The 17,500-nt window shown below is 37.4% G+C and overlaps 1 protein-coding gene across 10 annotated transcripts in view; it reads right to left on the bottom strand.

Moving 5' to 3' along the window:
• Positions 1 to 17,500, bottom strand: part of LOC124950671 (mucin-5AC-like) — a 189,383-nt gene that overhangs the window by 12,434 nt on the left and 159,449 nt on the right. The window contains exon 4 of one of the 10 annotated variants that reach the window (XM_047497702.1): positions 6,261 to 6,333. The exons of the other annotated variants lie outside the window; for them this stretch is intronic. The gene's annotated coding sequence lies outside the window, so the exon portion shown is untranslated. The remainder of the gene's footprint in view (positions 1 to 6,260; positions 6,334 to 17,500) is intronic. 10 annotated transcript variants of the gene reach the window in all.

Below are 17,500 nucleotides of genomic sequence, written 5' to 3'. Positions count from 1 at the left end.
GACGAAGACGGCTATCGGCCGTAGCGTAACACTCCTATACCGTTGGAAGCGGCGAAGGAATCAATATCGTGCTCTGTACCCTTGAGGGGTTGCTTCCCTTCGTGCACCAGTCAAAGGCTTTCCTACGTATTTGTGAGCCTTACGCACACATTCGAATAATCACGGATATGTCCTACTACCTTATGTACGCTAGCGTATAACACTTGCACGTTTGCACACACACACACACACATATATATATACATATATCCGTTCTAGAGATCTATCTACATCTACGTCGTGTATATATATATATATATATATATATATATATATATATATATATATATATATAAGGAAAGGTTAACTGGAATTCTCACAATTTCGGACACTCGATAAGGTTCAACGGTAGCTTGTAATAAATATCAGAGTTAACGTAGTGCTCGATATGTTCCAACGAATTCGAAAAGAGAGAGAAAGAGAAAGAGAAAGAGAGAGAGAGAGAGAGAGAGAGAGAGAGAGAGAGAAAGAGAGTACGAGTGGTAGTGACGATAAAGGTGTTTTAGTAGCGGATCAATTTCGATGAAAAGGTACACGATAAAGTTTTCGAAGGAATGGATACCGTCGTGCTTTTCTAAGCGAATATCGATCGATGCCAATCTTTTGTGCACAATCATTCGATTAAGTCGATCGAGTTAGCTTGAAAATCGCAGTGATTATGGTAATGGTACCGAGCGTGTAACTTCAAATCAGTCCTTTATCATGTGTTATTTACGAAGGATCTTCGAAGGACGATCTACGTACGTATCATTTTTCCTTGTACTTGAAAATAGTATATAGAGGTGATGGATATTCAAGATATTCCATCGAATAATACAATCTTTCTTAACGGATATTTCTCTCTCTCTCTCTCTCTCTCTCTCTCTCTCTCTCTCTCTCCCTCTCTCTGATATAGTCTTGATTTCTCTGGAGACTAAGAAATCGGATTGATCGAGCAACATCCTTAAAGTTAACCATAAGCGAGAAGCTTTATTTTTAATACAGGACTAGATTGTTATAAAACCATCTTTAATATTTCAACTATTTTTCTTCTTTTCGTATTAAAGAAAGACCGACCTTGACGCGACTTTAAGATACTCTTGATATTTTACTTTTGTAAGAAAAATCTTTGAACTTTATACATTAGCAAAGGTAGAATTTTCAAAGAATCTTTTTTCCTATTCTCTCTCTCTCTCTTTCTCTATCCATCTCTATCTCTTTTTTTCCCCCACGTTTAAAGTGTTAACTTTTGCGTGTTTACGAACGTCATGCATCTTCGAATTCTTTAAGACTCTCTCGACGAGCAAGTAGATTTCGTCGAATGAGTGTTGTGAAGCATCAGCTAGGGGAGGAGGAAGACGTAATGGGGTCAAGGAAGCCAAATCCGTAGGGAGGTGGTACGGACAACGTAACCGATGAAGTCGCTAGTTAAAAGCCGTTCGAGATGCCGTAAGCGAAAGAGGAAATAGTCGATGTTATTTTTTTTTTATCCTTTCGATAGAAGAAGAAGAAGAAGAAGAAGAAGAAGAAGAAGAAGAAGAAGAAAACGAGGAAGAAGGAGAAACAAAAAAAGAAGAAGATCGAAAAGCTGGATCATCCGGTGCTTCGCTACGAAGAGGAAATTGTTGTTAAAAGGATTTGTTCCAGCATCCTTCCTTTTTATCGTTCGCGCCTTATCCCGATAGCAATTAAGGAAATTTTCTTCGTCTGGAAACGATACTTTTCGCTTACGATCTTCTAGAACCACTCTTCTTTCTTCTCTCCTTTTTCATTACTTCAGTTTCATCCTCTTCGAGATGTTTTCTCTTTCTCTCTCTCTCTCTCCCTCTCCTTCTCTCTTTTTAAAACGAACGTACCGAGTCGTCGGTATCGCTTTAAAAACTCGAAATTAGAATACACATTGAAACTTAATTCGTATTTATTTTTTTTTCATAAACTTTTCTCAGAAACAAGAGATAATTTTCATTTCGAATAAATTAATGTTTCGTCGGATTCCTTTCATGTATTTACGTACATATATATATATATAAAAAAACATAAATGTATACATATATAAATTTTTATACACATATATACGTATATTTAATATTATAATTATTATAATTATTATTATTATTATTATTATTATTATTATTATTATTATTATTATTATTATTGTATATAAAAATTGTTTGTGAAATCTCTACAAACGCGATTCAATATTTCATCCCGCGCGATATAAAGACTTGGTAATAATGAATGATACCGTGGCAAAACGATAACAATTATTCGCCAAGCGATATGACGAATCCCTGTGAGCGCACAATGCGCGTCCGCGTTCTTGTTCCTCTAATTATACCGCATTTCATATTATAATTTATGAGGACACCGGTTGTTATAATAACCACGAACGCGCGCGCGTATCCAATTGGTTTCGTTGCGCATAAAATTTAAAGTCCGTTGATATTGGAACAATGTTACCTTTATATTTTACCTTTATATTTAATCAATTAATACAGATTAACGAAGGAAAATTTTTAATGGTATTTAATAAGCGCGTATCATCTTGATTAGAAAATGTCAACACGTTTTCGGGGTTAAGCTTGGAAATTCATGTTTTAACATTGCCAACCCAAGAGAGAAACTTCAATTCACCAACGAGATTTTCAAAATACAATCGCTAAATGGCGGTATGCGTGCCTTCGGCTTCTACAAAGTACAGTCGTATCCCGAAGGTACAACGTGCAATTTACTAACGCCAAAGCACTCCGCGGGAAAGCGGTTGAAACGCCGACAAACGCAAAGGGTTCTCTGTAAACTCGGTTTCAACGAAGATCGCGCGCTTACCGTACGCTTCTCTTCACGTTTATACGCGAGCGAGTGAAACGAACGACGCGCGCCACACACACACACACACACACACACACATACACACACTTACACCTATACCTAACACACATGCAGGCGAGATCGCATAAGATTGTTCACCAAGCGAAGGACGAATTTTTAAAACGGTATACACCACAACAATGCGAAAATCAAAAGCTAACGAACTTGACGTTTTTTTATTTCTCTTTTTTCTTTTACTTTTTTTTCTCTCTCTCTCTCTCTCTCTCTCTCTCTCTCTCTCTCTTCTTTTTCCTTTTTTTGTTTTTTTCTTCTTTGAAAAATTCTACTACTGCCGTTTCAAAAGCAAACGTCGAGAGGACACGAGCGAGGAAAAGAGAAAAGAGAGTGCATAAAAAATTGGATACAATCCGTCTGTACTTCTTTTTTCGTTTTTCAAGCAACAACACATTCATTCGAACATTCTCTTTAATATACCGATACGGGATTTCTGCCAAGTCGTTATTTCTCTTGCGCGTATAATTTTCTAGGAGAAAAGGAGGAAAAGAAAAAGAAAAAAAGGGGGGGAAAAAAAAAGGAAAAAAAAAGAATAAAAGAGAGAAAAGAAAAAAAAAGGAAAGAACATATACACGAGAAATTCTAAAAGGCGACGAGTAGGAGGAAAATGGAATGGCAAAGAATAATATCAGAAAAATTCCCTGGGATTTATCTCGCAAAACTAGAATGAGGATCGTTCGCGGATGCGATTAAAGTTACGATGAGCCGACACAGCCACGCCACTAGCCGCCAAGAGATACATAAAATTAAATAAAAGAGACATAATGAAAAAGTAGGCGGTAACTGGGAAAGGAACGAGATCTCAACTTCCGCCGACGTTCATAAACCGTCCGTATCCGCGTTCGTACCTTGTGCTCACCCCTCGTTCTTTATATTTCTCTCTCTCTCCCTCTCTCTCTCTCTCTCGCTCTCGCTCTTTTTCTCTTTCTCCCTTGCCTAAGACTTTTCCATCCATTCGAAGTTTCGCAAAGTTTACGAAGGTTGCCCGACGGAGAAAACCACTAACGCTTTTAAAAGATTCGCGACAATCTTTCTAATAACACACACCATATATATATATATATATATATATATATATATATATATATATTTATATTAACAAACAAAAAAAGAAAAGATAAGAAAGAGGGCAAAAAAGAGAAAAGAAAAAACAAAACAAAAGAATGATTAGTCGATATCTCTAAAAATTCATACACGCTTTTTGTTTATTCATCGGATACCAAACTCCTTCAGCCAATAATATTCACGATATATAATCCATCATGAAGGTTAATAAAAATTTAAATTCCTACCATCGAGATTCTTAATCGACTATTCATAAGGCATCGATACGATAAGTCGTCGAGATATTCTTTCCTTGCAAGCACCAGATTGATCGACCGATCTAGTGACTCTTGCCGTCGTATAAACTCCCTTGCTCTCCTTTTTTTTCTTTTTTTTTTTTTTTTTTTTTTTTTTTTTTTTTTTCTTATTAAACCTTCTTATTTTTTTCTCTCTCTCTCTCTCTCTCTCTCTCTCTCTCTTTCTCTCTCACTTTCTGCGCGCGCGCTCCCGTCGGCAAAGAAAATTGCCTTGTGAAATTTCGTCGGTGTTACGACGGAAAATACGACGAGTTCCTTCAAGTTTTCCGAAGGTTTTTGAGAAAAGAAACGAACCTTCGTTATAACGTTACGGCGCGTTACCTATAGGATATTATTTTACCGTTTCACATAAGTACGTTTCGAAATCATAAAAATATCTTATGATTTCACAACCTTTGAAAATATCATAAAAATTCTCTTAACTCCATATAACCGACAAAAATACCATATACATACCTAGAAAATAAAATAAATCAAGAATTTATTACGAGTTAAAAAGCAGTAAAAAGAAAAAGGGAGAAGACAAAAAAGAAAACAAAAAAAAAAAAAGAAAAAAAGAAAAAAAAAGAGAGAAAAAAAAAGAAAATAAAATAAAATGAAGAGAAAAGGGAAGAAAAGAGAAATCCGGTTTTTAACACGATTCGTTTTCAAACGTAGAACACAAGTAGATTCGGATCGAGTACAACAGGGATAACCAACGATATTCACGATGTCTCTCTCTCTCTCTCTCTCTCTCTCTCTCTCTCTCTCTCTCTCTCTCTCTCTCTCTCTCTCTCTCTCTCTTCCTCTCTCTGTCCCTCTTTTCTTTTCTTTCATGAGACTTCTCGCGAACACGCCTACGCTCGATATCCGCTTATTTAATTTCCTGCGGAACCCAACGTTGAGTATCATGGAGTAAAAAAGAAAAAAAGATAAAGAGAGAGAGAGAGAGAGAGAGAGAGAGAGAGAGAGAGAGAGAGAAGGAGAATAAAAACATTACCTCTATAGATTCTCATACGTACCCACGAACAAGAAAAATACATGTGATATTACTATTGGTAGGTGCATTGTATGGTGCAAAAGTCTGTTTCCAATGGAATAATTAGATTCAAGGCCAAGCGGGACAATAGCTTGCCCACTTAAAGCCCGGTCTTGCCCGGATGCACGCAACGTTTTGCTTCGAGCCTGACTAAGCACCTACTCGTACGTAAGCGCAAACTCGCTCTCGTGTCTCCAGACCGCTCGGCCACGTTTTCTGCTTTCAATGCTTTTCTCGCGAACTTGATCTTCTCTCCCCACTACCTCCTATACTTTACCCTAACCTATTTCACCCTACCCCATCTGATCCCACTCACTCACTCACTCACTCACTTTCTCTCTTTCACTCTGTATCTCTCATTTACTTGCTCTCGAGTTTTTATATAGCCCTAGTTCTCTTTCATCGAGAAAGAAATTGACCTTGAAATCTTGCAAGATTTTCTATTCTACTTCTAATTATGTAAGAATAAACGTTTCTAATATTAGATATAAGGAAATTATCGATGATTTATATAGATTGTCGTCAATTTGATCCCCGATAAAAATTGATAAAGGATAACGAAGTTTTAATAAAGAGATTAAAAAAGAGAAAAAGAGAAAGAGAGAGAGAGAGAACGAACGATTACATTATAAGATCGAACAGTCGAGTTTTCTCGGTGAGTACGACGTGGAAGAAAGCCAGGAAGGAAGATATGCAAATGGAGGAAACGAGGGAGAGACGAATTAGCCGGATATCGGCCGACTAATGGATATTAGAATTCTCTCTTAAGGATTACGTTCGTTTCCTTCCGTTGGACGATTCATCCCCCTTCGCGCGACTTGATATATGCATTTGACGGGATACCATTTTTCGAAACTTCTTCTTCTTCTATTTCTTTATCGACTTTTCCTTCTTCGTCTTTTTCTCCTTTAAAAATCAGTCAACGAAAGAAGAAATTCGATGAAAATATTTGCGCTAATATTTCATGATAAAAATTTTACCTATAAAGTCTGACGAATGCATAATGAGTGTGCCGGTTTATCTCGATAACTCTTTTAGATTCAAGCGAATTACCTGCAACAGAAAAGAAGAGAATAACTTGATTAGAAGATTAGAATTTCGTAATAATCGAATAAATTGGAGGTGTGAGAGAGAGAGAGAGAGAGAGAGAGGGAGTGGGGGGGGGAGGGGAGGCAATAAAATGATATAATGTAAAAATGAATATGAAATGTATATGATACAAGAGGATAATTTATTCTCGATCGACAATGCCGACAACAGTTGGCACGATATCGTACAGTTTCACGATACAAATGTCACTTACAGAGTACTTCGAGTGAAAAGAGGGTAAGAGAGGGAGGGAGGGAGAGAAAGAGAGTCGCGAACGAACAGTGACGTTTGCCCTACACGGCCATTAAGACGATAATGGACGGTAATTAGGTGCGGCGAATTTACCTCCGAATCCAGCAATTAACGTTGTCCTCCTCCGAGGCTAAGGGAAGAACTACGAGTAGAAGAGAGAAAGAGTAGGATGAGGTGGTGGTTGAGGAAAAAGAGGTGAAGGATGAAACGAACGAGCGAGAGTGGACCAACTCTCTGTTAAATCCAAAGAGGATAGAACAGAGGAAACGTCCTTGCTGGAAAACTACAGGACTGTGGCAGCTGTTAAATGTAATTTGACATTACGAAAGTTATGCTGCGCGTGAAAGCACGTGACGTCTCTTTCTGTTGACCTACTTTTAGGTCAAACATTAAAAAATAAAAAAATATTTTTCAGAGAGAGAGAGAGAGGGGGGGAGGGGTGGGGGGAGGGAGAGGACATGACTGACGCTAACAAATAAATCGTCCTTAAAAATGAGTCACCATTATCTTCGACTTTTAAGTGATATATCATAAAAATGTTAAATATTTTATAACCAAATATAAAATTATTTTTAACGTAATCATATACGTCAGGATCATGGAAATGAAATTTCTCTTATTAATTAATCGTAACAGAATGAAAAAGATAGATCACGTTAATCTTTTGAATCATCGATTGTATTCTCCTACCTGTTTATATTCATATTTGAACGAATACGTGACAGATTTACGTATGAAATCGACCCACCGCAAAATAGCTATTCTCGCGCTAGTATCGATGCTTAATTAACGGTATCGTTAGTTTTCGATGATCCGAAGTTACATGAAAATTACACTATGAGCTACTTTAAATGACATATCGTTGGATGCATATTCAGTGTACACCTGTGATCATAAATGGCATAATAGGCCGATGAACTCATATTCTTTAAAACAATGATAATATTCATCGAGATAGAATTAAGCAACGTACGAGGCCTTTATGGATCGTACGTAAATAAATAATGACAAAAATGATAAAACATTTGTACGAATTAATTGTTTATCGTTAAACTAATTTCTCGTATCTCTTATCGTATGTATTAATCTAATCAAAGTTGAAAGGGTAATGACAGATTGAAAAGAGAAACTGGGCCGTATGGAAAGAGAACCGTTTCTCACCGTACAGAATTTATGACCTTATGGAGAGGGAAACCTTCGCTACGTGTGGAATTTATTACACGCGCGGCTAGATACAATTTAGATCGGATACACGAAATTTAATTTATTATTTGACTATTCCGAAGACCGATGAGATTGATAAAAAACGATGGAACTTATATGATTTATCAGGACTGTCTCATATTCTGCGTAAAGTTTACCGTTAATGAGAAATTTATCAATGTGTGAAATGATCAGGTGCTTTTTAATTATAATTTGAATAGGTTAAAACATAAGGAAAATCAGGGAAACGTATACATATATACATACGGGTAGATTCATTGGGACGTGATATCGCATGGTAAAGGAGAGCGAATGAAAAGACAATGAAATTTAAGACGACCTCGAGGATGTATTTCGTTCTCGACAAGAGAAAGAGAGAAAGATATATAGAACGAGAGAGTAGTTCCAGCAGACGAGTTATAAAAGGCAAAGCGGGTGAACGGACGCGGGAGAGAAGATATGGTGGAGAGAGAGAGAGAGAGAGAGAGAGAGAGAGAGAGAGAGAGAGAGAGAGAGGGAGAGAGAGAGGGAAAGAATACTCTAGCAGAAGAGAAATAAGATGCCAGGAAATTTTCTCAGACGGCTCGCCGGGCGGCTTTCGTTCCGTGAAAAATCTTGCGTCTCGAGAATTATCGTAAAGTGGGTTACTCGTTTCGTCAGAAGCGTGAAAGGGTGAAAGGTGAAGGAGAAAGAGAGAGAGAGAGAGAGAGAGAGAGAGAGAGAGAGAGAGAGAGAGAGAGAGACGGAAGGGCGACTAAGGTCGTGTTCACGATGAGAAGGGCGGAAAGTGCTACTGAAAAATAAAACGATGCCGTGGCTGCCTCTATGTATTCGCGTTGAGGAAGGAGAAAACGATAGAGACGAAAAAAATTCCTTCCATTTTTAAAACGTCTCGACGAATTCTTGTCCTTTTGCGAAAGAATCCATCGTATGATCTTTTATCGAATATCTAATGATAATAATGTAAAATATTTTATATATTCATTTATGTATATCTGATATATCTTTCCTTTATATATCCTGATATATATGATATAATATATATTATATATACATATATATATATATATATATATATATATATGTACACCAAGAATTTTTATGGATGTTTAACATTTTATGAACAAAAAAAAGAAATAAAGAGAGAGAGAGAGAGAGTGAAAGAGACGAAAATATAGAAACGAACGTATCGATTGAATTGTCTGTAAAATTTTCTCAGCAATGTCTTTTGGATTTCGTTACTCGAAGGAACAACCACCTCTCGTCGTCTCGAGGATCGTCGTCGACGTAGTAAAGTACGTCGCTCGTTCGCGCGAGGATGTCTTGTAAGAATAAAAAAAAAAAAAAAAAAAAAAAAAAAAAAAAAGGAAAAAAAAAAAAAAGAAAAAAAAAAAAAAGAAGAAAAAAAAAAGAAAAGGAAGAAAGGAAAAAAGGAACTCGAGATAGGATGAAAGGAAGAAAACGTTGAGGAAACAGAAAGAAGACGGTCGAAGAGAAGAGGAGGTGGAGATGGAGGAGGAGGAGGAGGAGGAGAAGGAGGAATGACGTTGGAAAACCGAATTCTATGTAGTTTCCTTCGTCTTTACACGGTGCGGTGAGTAGTATGCATCCTTTTCTAACTTCGTCTCTCTTTCATCCTTTTTCTTCTCATCTCGAAGCAACCCCTCGACCAAGCTTCGAGCCAACAGCCCCTCTGGCTTGAAATAAGCGACACGATGAAGAAGGAGAATCGTATTTATGAGAGTTTGCTTGGTTCTGACCGAACCACTCTGATCTCCTTTTCTCCCTCTCTCTCTCTCTCTCTCTCTGTCTCTGTCTCTCTTTCTACGTACCTTCATCATCTATTTATTATATATGTATGTAACACATCATACATGTGCATCATTATCGTCAATGAGCTGACAAAAAAATTACTCTCTTTCTTCCATCCGATAAGTAAATAATTTTTCGATTTCTCTGTACGATATCAAAGTGCACATTTTTAATGAACTAAAAAACTTTTTGCGTTCTTTGAGAAGAAGAAAAAATAGAAAAAAAAAAAGAAAAAAAAAAAAAGAAAAAGAAAAAGGAAATGTGGATATATTCCAATAGTTAGAATCACTAAGAAGGAGGATCTATAGAAGAAGAAGAAGGATAAAAAGGAGGAGGAGCAGGAACGGGAGAAGGGGGAGGATATAGAGGATGGGAAGAGGCATGCAACGTAGCGAGAAAGAACGTCGCATTGGGAAGAATGCGGCCGCGAGGAAGGAAAGAAAGCGTTCGCGTGCATCGTAACGCGCTGTGCACTTCTGCCTGGCCCTGAATGCAACGAGCCAACGATTACTCGGATTGTACATATACGCGAGTGGAGTGCATCGACCGACCTTGCGATCTTCAACCCGCCTTTCCGGCTTGGCCGCTGTCTGTTTGTTAAAATATTGATCGTAAGTAAATTGAATTTGTGAATTAAACGTGATCGAACGTAGTTCTTGAAAACATGTAAAGAATCATTTTTGTTGGGGATCGATCGAGAAATCGATAAAAAAAAAAAAAAAAAAAAAGAAAAAAAGAAAAAAGAATTCGGGAAAAAAATTAAAAAAAGATATTTCCAACTCGTCGAGTCTTCCGTTCGAGTTATTCGCTGCTAGACGTGATAACGGAATAGAATTTTTGGAAAAGAGATATAAAAAAAAAAAAAAAAAAAAAAAAAAAAGAAAAAAAAAAAAAAAAGAAAAAATGGATCAAGCAAAAATTCGACCTGTCGGCATTTCCGCTGTGAGTCGCAAAAATCCTTCGAGTGTCGCGGAAACGCCGGTTATCCGCCCTCAAAATATGCATTTAGAACGGTGAAACGATTTTCTCGAGAATGCGCCGTTGAAAAATCGCGAGTGGATTTTCGACGCTCTTATACGAAATCTCTCTCTTTCTCTCTTTCCTTCTTTCTTTCTTATTTTTCATGCTATTCCGCAAAACTTCAAAATTTACAATTGAATAGAGCTTCCACGGCTACACTCGACCATTTTACGATTATGCATTTACGTGGGTTTTAAGGTCATAAGTCAAATCCATAATTTGTATAATACGAATATATCCAATTCGAAATATGACACGAAACGAGGATCGAAACGACGACATTTTCTTCGTGAAAAAGAAGCAAGTTTCGTAGATTGAATAGAATCAAGGATCTATAAAAGATCAAGTTTTTCCGGGGCGACAAGTGTCTCATAATCGCATCCTTCGTTCTTTCCTTTTCCCAACATAATCTGGTATCGCTACGGCCACTCGTAGGATGCACATCTACGCGTATGCAGTGGATATATGTATGCATATACGTATAATGTCCCGCCGAACCCCACGCGTCTCTGTGCGACCAAGCGTGTGATCGATGACATCCGTATGCGAGTTTTCTTTTCCGAAAGAGAGAGAGAAAGAAAGAAAGAAAGAAAGAAAGAAAGAAAAAAGGAGAAAAAATAAAAAGAAGAAGAAACAGGTAGTAAAAATTCCTAGCTATCTTCGGCATCTCGAGAAAATATCTACACCCTTCAGACGAATTCTTTTTTCTCCAGTAACAGGTGGTATTACATATTTGCTTTTTTCTTTATTCTTCCTCCCCACCCCCTTCCTTATTCCCCACTCTCCGAATTCTCCAAAAAAAAAAAAAAGAAAAAAAAAAGAAAAAAAAAAGAAAAAAAGAAAAGAAAAAAGAAAACCTAAATATTAAATAATAATATATAGAAAGTTGTAAAATAACAAACACAAAATAGGATTCGCAAATTTTCGAAAGAAAAGCGATCGTGATCCGTGTACAAAGTAATGGGGGGGGGGGGGATGATAAACGTTCATAGGGGTTGGTAGTACCTTGTGCTCAATCCCCCATAGCCCAAACTCACAAAAGCAGTCGTTAGTAACTCGGCCCCGAAAAGTCGTCGTTTCGAAACCCTCTTGCGTGCCTCTTTCCTTTCTCTCAACCTATTCCTCCTCTCTTCCTTTCACCCTTCTTGCTACCCTTCCTATATACTGTGCGACAGCTACGCGAAGAAGGTAGGGGAAAGAGACTTCTGTCGCAAGCACCAAGCCGCGCTGGTGCTAACGTATTGTCCCAATTAATTGTACGACGAGGTAGGATTATCGAGTTAGGAATTTGTGGCATTAAAATTCATAACTTTCGCCGGAGGGGATAATTAGCGTGCTTATCTCTCGCTCTCGCGCGAAAGCGTCCGCTCTCGTCTAAGATTTAGCTTGAGATTTTCTACGGAGAATGAAATCTCTATTTGAAATGTCGGATTAATTGATGAACTTCGAGATGGATATGACTTTATACGAAGTATACTTAAGTAAGGGGATATATATATATTTCGTTCTAAAGTACTCTTACATGATTAGATATTCATACAAATTCCTTAACAATGAATACTTTTAATATAAGCGCAAACTTTGAAATTCATACTAAATCAATAAAATCATAGAAACTATAAAAAGAACAAAAAAAAAAAAAAAAAAAAAAAAAAAAAAAACGCGTGTAACGTAAAATTTGCGAAGGTAAAAAAGAAATAGAACGATAAAGAAAAAAGAGAGAGAAAGAGAAAACGGCGAATGAGTATCGTAATGTAACAGAGAAAGAGATAGAGATAGATAGAGAGAGAGAGAGAGAGAGAGAGAGAGAGAGAGAGAAGGAGGTCGAGACGATTAGTCGAAATTCGATTAAGCGAAAGGCCACGATCGGAAAGTAATTAAGCCGCGGTGGCAGAGAATCGTTGGAGGTTTCCAGAGTTCGGCCGCTTCTAATGGCCGCTTAATACCCGGCGTGGCCACGAGCAAAGGAGCATTAGTGTGTTCTCACACCGAGGACTACAAGAGTGAAATGGAATCGTGATAAAACGGTACAACGACGGTGGGCGTATTGCTAAGTTCGCGTTGATCGTACGGCCTATTATGAATCCGCTGACATAGTTGAATATACCGAGAAAAAAAATTTCTTCTTTGATTTACTCTTCGTTAGTAGGGACAAAACGAAAAAAAAAAAAAAAAAGAAAAAAAAAAAGAAAAAAAAGAAAAGAAATCTGAAAAGGAATTACGAAAAGAGAAAGAAAAAAGAAAAAAAGACCAAAGGCCATCTTCCGACAATCGATTGAAATTTTGAAACGGACTATTCGAGAGCATTAATCAACACGTAATTAATCCCTTTCGCTCATAATAATTTTTATATTTGTTCTTTGGAATGAAAAATAAGAAAAAAACATTTTCTAATTATACAATCCTTTGAACGGGGATAATTAATACACATAATAATTAAATGTAGACACACAAGTGCAAATGGTTAAAATTACGGATAAAAGAGAGGAAAAGTCCGAATATAATTTGAATCTCTCTCTCTCTCTCTCTCTCTCTCTCTATATATATATATATATATATATATATATATATATATATATATATACACGCACACGCAGACATATGTTTTACATTTCCTGAAATAATTTTATATAGAAAGAGAAGTTATTTATCCATAAAAAGTATTAAAAAACGAAAAAAGAAAAAAAAAGAGAGAAGAGGAAAAAAATAAAAATAAATCGGTTACGTTTGTTCTTCAAATATACGAGCCAACGATACCTTATAAACCTTCTTACAGTGTTACGATTCGTAGCGAAAAACGTTCTTCGTCGGCTCTTTTATCGAACGCTTTTAATTTACGATGCATCGAAAGCAGCGTCGATTTATCGGTAACGCGCGTAAGCCCTTGCGTTTCCAAGCTACTCCCCGATCGCTTCGAAGGACCTCCTCGTCGTTTCCGCGCGTCTACTATCAAACTTCGCTTGTATGCGCGGATAAACGTTTATACGTCGAGAATATATATATATATATATATAATATATATATATATATATACATATACACGCGCGCGCGCATACACACACAATCTCACGTATATTTCCGCAGTGGCGCGATTTCCTGGCTAAGTATGGCGCCGATAAATCCTACGCTCGGTTTATCGGCTCGGTTTCCATTGTAAGCCCGACCCCCTCGGGCTAGTATATGTACGTGAACATACTAAGATATATAATATACACACATGTATATAATAAGTAGACGCAATCCAAGAAAGCACGTTATCGAACGCGCATGCCAAAGTTATCTGTAACATTTCGTCGCGATAAATCTGTAAAAATTCAAAGGAGAGATGAAAATTTCTGATATATAAAAATGCATTGATCAAGAATTTATCGTTCTATCTTCTTCTTCTTCTTCTTCTTCTTCTTCTTCTTCTTCCTTTTTCTTTTTTCCTTTTTTCAGAAAATCAAATCGATTCGACAAAAGTCCATCATTCTCGTTCTCCTTCGAGACACCCTAGAATAACTCGGAACGACTGCCTCGACATCGATCGAGTCTTAATAATAGCCGCGGCGTCGTTCCGCTCGACTATTTTTAGTGTTACCCAGTCATCGCGACCTACAGTACGCTGCGTGACAGATTTTCAATGGCACACACAGTTTCTCTCGAATTGTAAACGCAAACATCTTTTTCGAGCTTTTACCAAACGATTCGATAAACGATTCAATTTGAATGACATTTTTCCCCAAAATTATTCTTTCGTTTTTGTCGTCGTTTTGATGATGTTACATTTTTATTTTCATTAAATGCGTTTTAACAAAAAAAAGTAAAGGAAAAAAAAAAGAAAACAAAAAAAAAAAAATAGGAAACGAGAGAAAAAGCAAAAGAGAAAGAAGGAAACTTAATTGCGATATCATTATGAAAAATACTAATCGTCTACTAATCACGATAATGGATGCCGACCACATCCGAAGAAAAAAAAAATGACTTTTTGCTCGTTGGTAAATTTAATCTGTGTGTAGGAATAAAATAAAGAACGGGAGTAAAAAAGAAGAAAAAAAGGCCGCCATAGGAGATTTAGAAGAGACTCTTTGGTATTTCCGGAGGTAGAAGAGAGAGAGAGAGAGAGAGAGAGAGAGAGAGAGAGAGAGACGAAAAGTGGACGGTGCAAGTTTGCGGTTAACCGCGCCGTTTGAAAATAGTTATCGACGCCCTCGGGACAGGGCCCTTCCGAGAAGACTACCCGGCGCGAAAGAGACCGTTTAATTTTTAGTCTCTCGTCTCCTTCACAAACTCCATCTCTTCTATCTTCCTTCTCTTCTTCTAATTTATACCTGTGTATCATCTCTCTTTCTCACGTTCGCGAATATCCTTAAGAAAAGAGAGAAAAAAAAAAAAGAAAGTGGAAAAAAACAAAATTTTTCATCCCAGTTGATGCGATGCTATAATGGAATATCACGTTTTCTCCTTTGAAATGTTCATTCAAATCGAACGTTTGAAAAAAAAAAAAAAAAAAAAAAAAAAAAAAAAAAAAAGAAAAAAAGTGAAAAAGAGAGAAAAAAAATTTTTTTTACGTGCAAGCACCGATATAATTTGCATCGAAATTTTCGATAGATTTAAAGATATTAATGTAGTGTATCCGTAATGTAACGAGATATGAGACGAAAAATACATGAAATTTTACGGTATATGACTAGAAAAAAATGTGGAGGCTTGTGTTCTAAGCTACGCTCGTTTAAATTCAATGATTCGTAAACGTCGTCAAGATTCGTAAAGCCTAAGGGAGCGCGAAATGTGATTATCAATTTATTTCCCGATAAGATTGGGATTATAAAAAATGGCGGAATCGAATTATCCGTCAAAATCCGAAAGTTAAGAAGATTGAAGGATAAAAAAAAGAGAGTAAACAAAAAAGAGAAAGAGAGAGAGAGAGAGAGAGAGAGAGAGAGAGAGAGAGAGACAGACAGAGAGAAATAAAAAGAAATAAAGAAAATTAGAGATAGATAGAGAAAGAGAGTGAATGTTGGGTGGAAAACTTTCGCTAAGATCGCTTGACCCTCGATCTTTCTTTCAAGATCTTCGTTTGACCTTGAGATCGCCAATAAAGATCCCGCGTCTCGACGCCTTCTCTCTATCTTTATCTGTCTCTCTCTCTCTTTCTCTCTCTCTCTATCTCTCTCTCTCTCTTCGTCTCTCTTTCTCGTTCGATTCTTCGTTCCCGCGGGCACCTGGTCGGCCTCCAGCCAATTACAAGGCGAGAGAGCGTTAAAGTATCGTGCAAAAGTCGACGAACGCGATCGAGCCGTTCGTCCTCCTCCTCCTTCTCTCTCCCGGACACACTCTCGAGAGCACAATGGACTTTCGAGTTCGTCGTCCTCGCCATCCGATCTTTTCCCTTTCCTTTTATTCCCTTTTATTTTCTTCGTCTCCTTCGTGGCCGTTCAACCTCACTCAACAACCGACTTTGACTGCTCTCGAAATTCGTGAAAGGAGTGAGATCGCTTAGGATAATCATCTGTACGTAAGTATAACAAGCATACACACAGAGAAAGAGAGAGAAAGAGAGAGAGAGAGAAAGTGAAACCAAGATCTAAAGAAAATAAAAAAGAAAGACGACGAAGAAAGGATGAAAAAGAAGAAAGGGAAAAGATCGAAAAGACGAAGAAGAGTCACGTAATCGTTGTACGACTTGTTCCAACAAACGAGCGCGCCGTCCATTTGAGGCGACGGGAAGAAAAAAAAGAAAAAGAAAGATAGAAATAGATAAAAGGAAGAGAGAGAAATAGAGAGACTGAGAGAGAGAGAGAGAGAGAGAGAGAGAGAAAAGAAAAAAGAAGTGATATAACATAGTGACGTTCGGTAGGAAAACGCATGTCGGAAGCACGGTAACTGCACTTCCGTGCAGTACTTTGCGTACAACACTCCCTTCTTTTTCTCTCTCTCTCTCTCTCTCTCTCTCCTCTCTCTCTTTCTCTATCTCTCTCTCATTACCACAGTAACTACGTGGCTCCAGCGGTGCACGGAGAAGAAAGAGCAGAGGATGGAACTTGAAAAGGCCTCCGTGTTCGCGAATCTCTTTGTCTCTTTTCCCATCTCCTCTCTCTCTCTCACCCCTATCCCTCCTCCCTCTTTCACTCCGTCCTCCTACTCCTCCTTTACTCGTCGTTCTATTTCTTTCTCTTTTACTTTTTCTTTTGCCTTCTTTTTTTCCTCTTTCTTTCTTTTTTCCTTTTCGTTTTTTTTTTCTTTACTCTTTTTTTCTTTTCTCTTTTTTTTTTATTTCCTTCTCTCTCATTTTACTTTCCGTACAGGAAGACTCAAACTCAGACTCAGATTCTAACTCTTTCAATGCTACGAAAGAAACGATCCCGATGTTCAAAGGACTCCCTCCTACGATGACTTTTTGGAATCCAATCTCATACTCAAGAATATCGATTGTTACTAAAAAAAAAACGTTTAAAAAAATGGTGTCAACGTTGAAAAAAATAAAAAAAGAAGAGAGAAAAAAGAAACAAAAGAAAATAACTAAACAAACATCATTTCGAAGATAGTTTTCGTAACATCATTGTATGCGAGCAAACAACATCTTTCCCAGGGCGCTCGACATGAAGATACATATATATATGTATATATATATATATACATACATACATTTGAGAAGAGAGGAGGAGGAGGAGAAAAGGGAGAAGAGAAACAGACAGACAGAGAGAGAATGAGAGAGAGCGAGAGAGAGAGAGAGAGTGAGAGAGGAGAAAGATATGAGAATTAAGACGCGGACGCGTACGTTTACGTGGCCGTGCGTGGATGCTGCGGATAGGGGTTGGTGGCGGCTCGCGTGGAACTGTATAATTAGATTAGGTACAAGGCG

The sequence above is a fragment of the Vespa velutina genome, chromosome 1 (assembly GCF_912470025.1).
Source record: "Vespa velutina chromosome 1, iVesVel2.1, whole genome shotgun sequence".
Taxonomy (NCBI): domain Eukaryota; kingdom Metazoa; phylum Arthropoda; class Insecta; order Hymenoptera; family Vespidae; genus Vespa; species Vespa velutina.
This window is presented reverse-complemented; position numbering and strand designations above follow the sequence as displayed.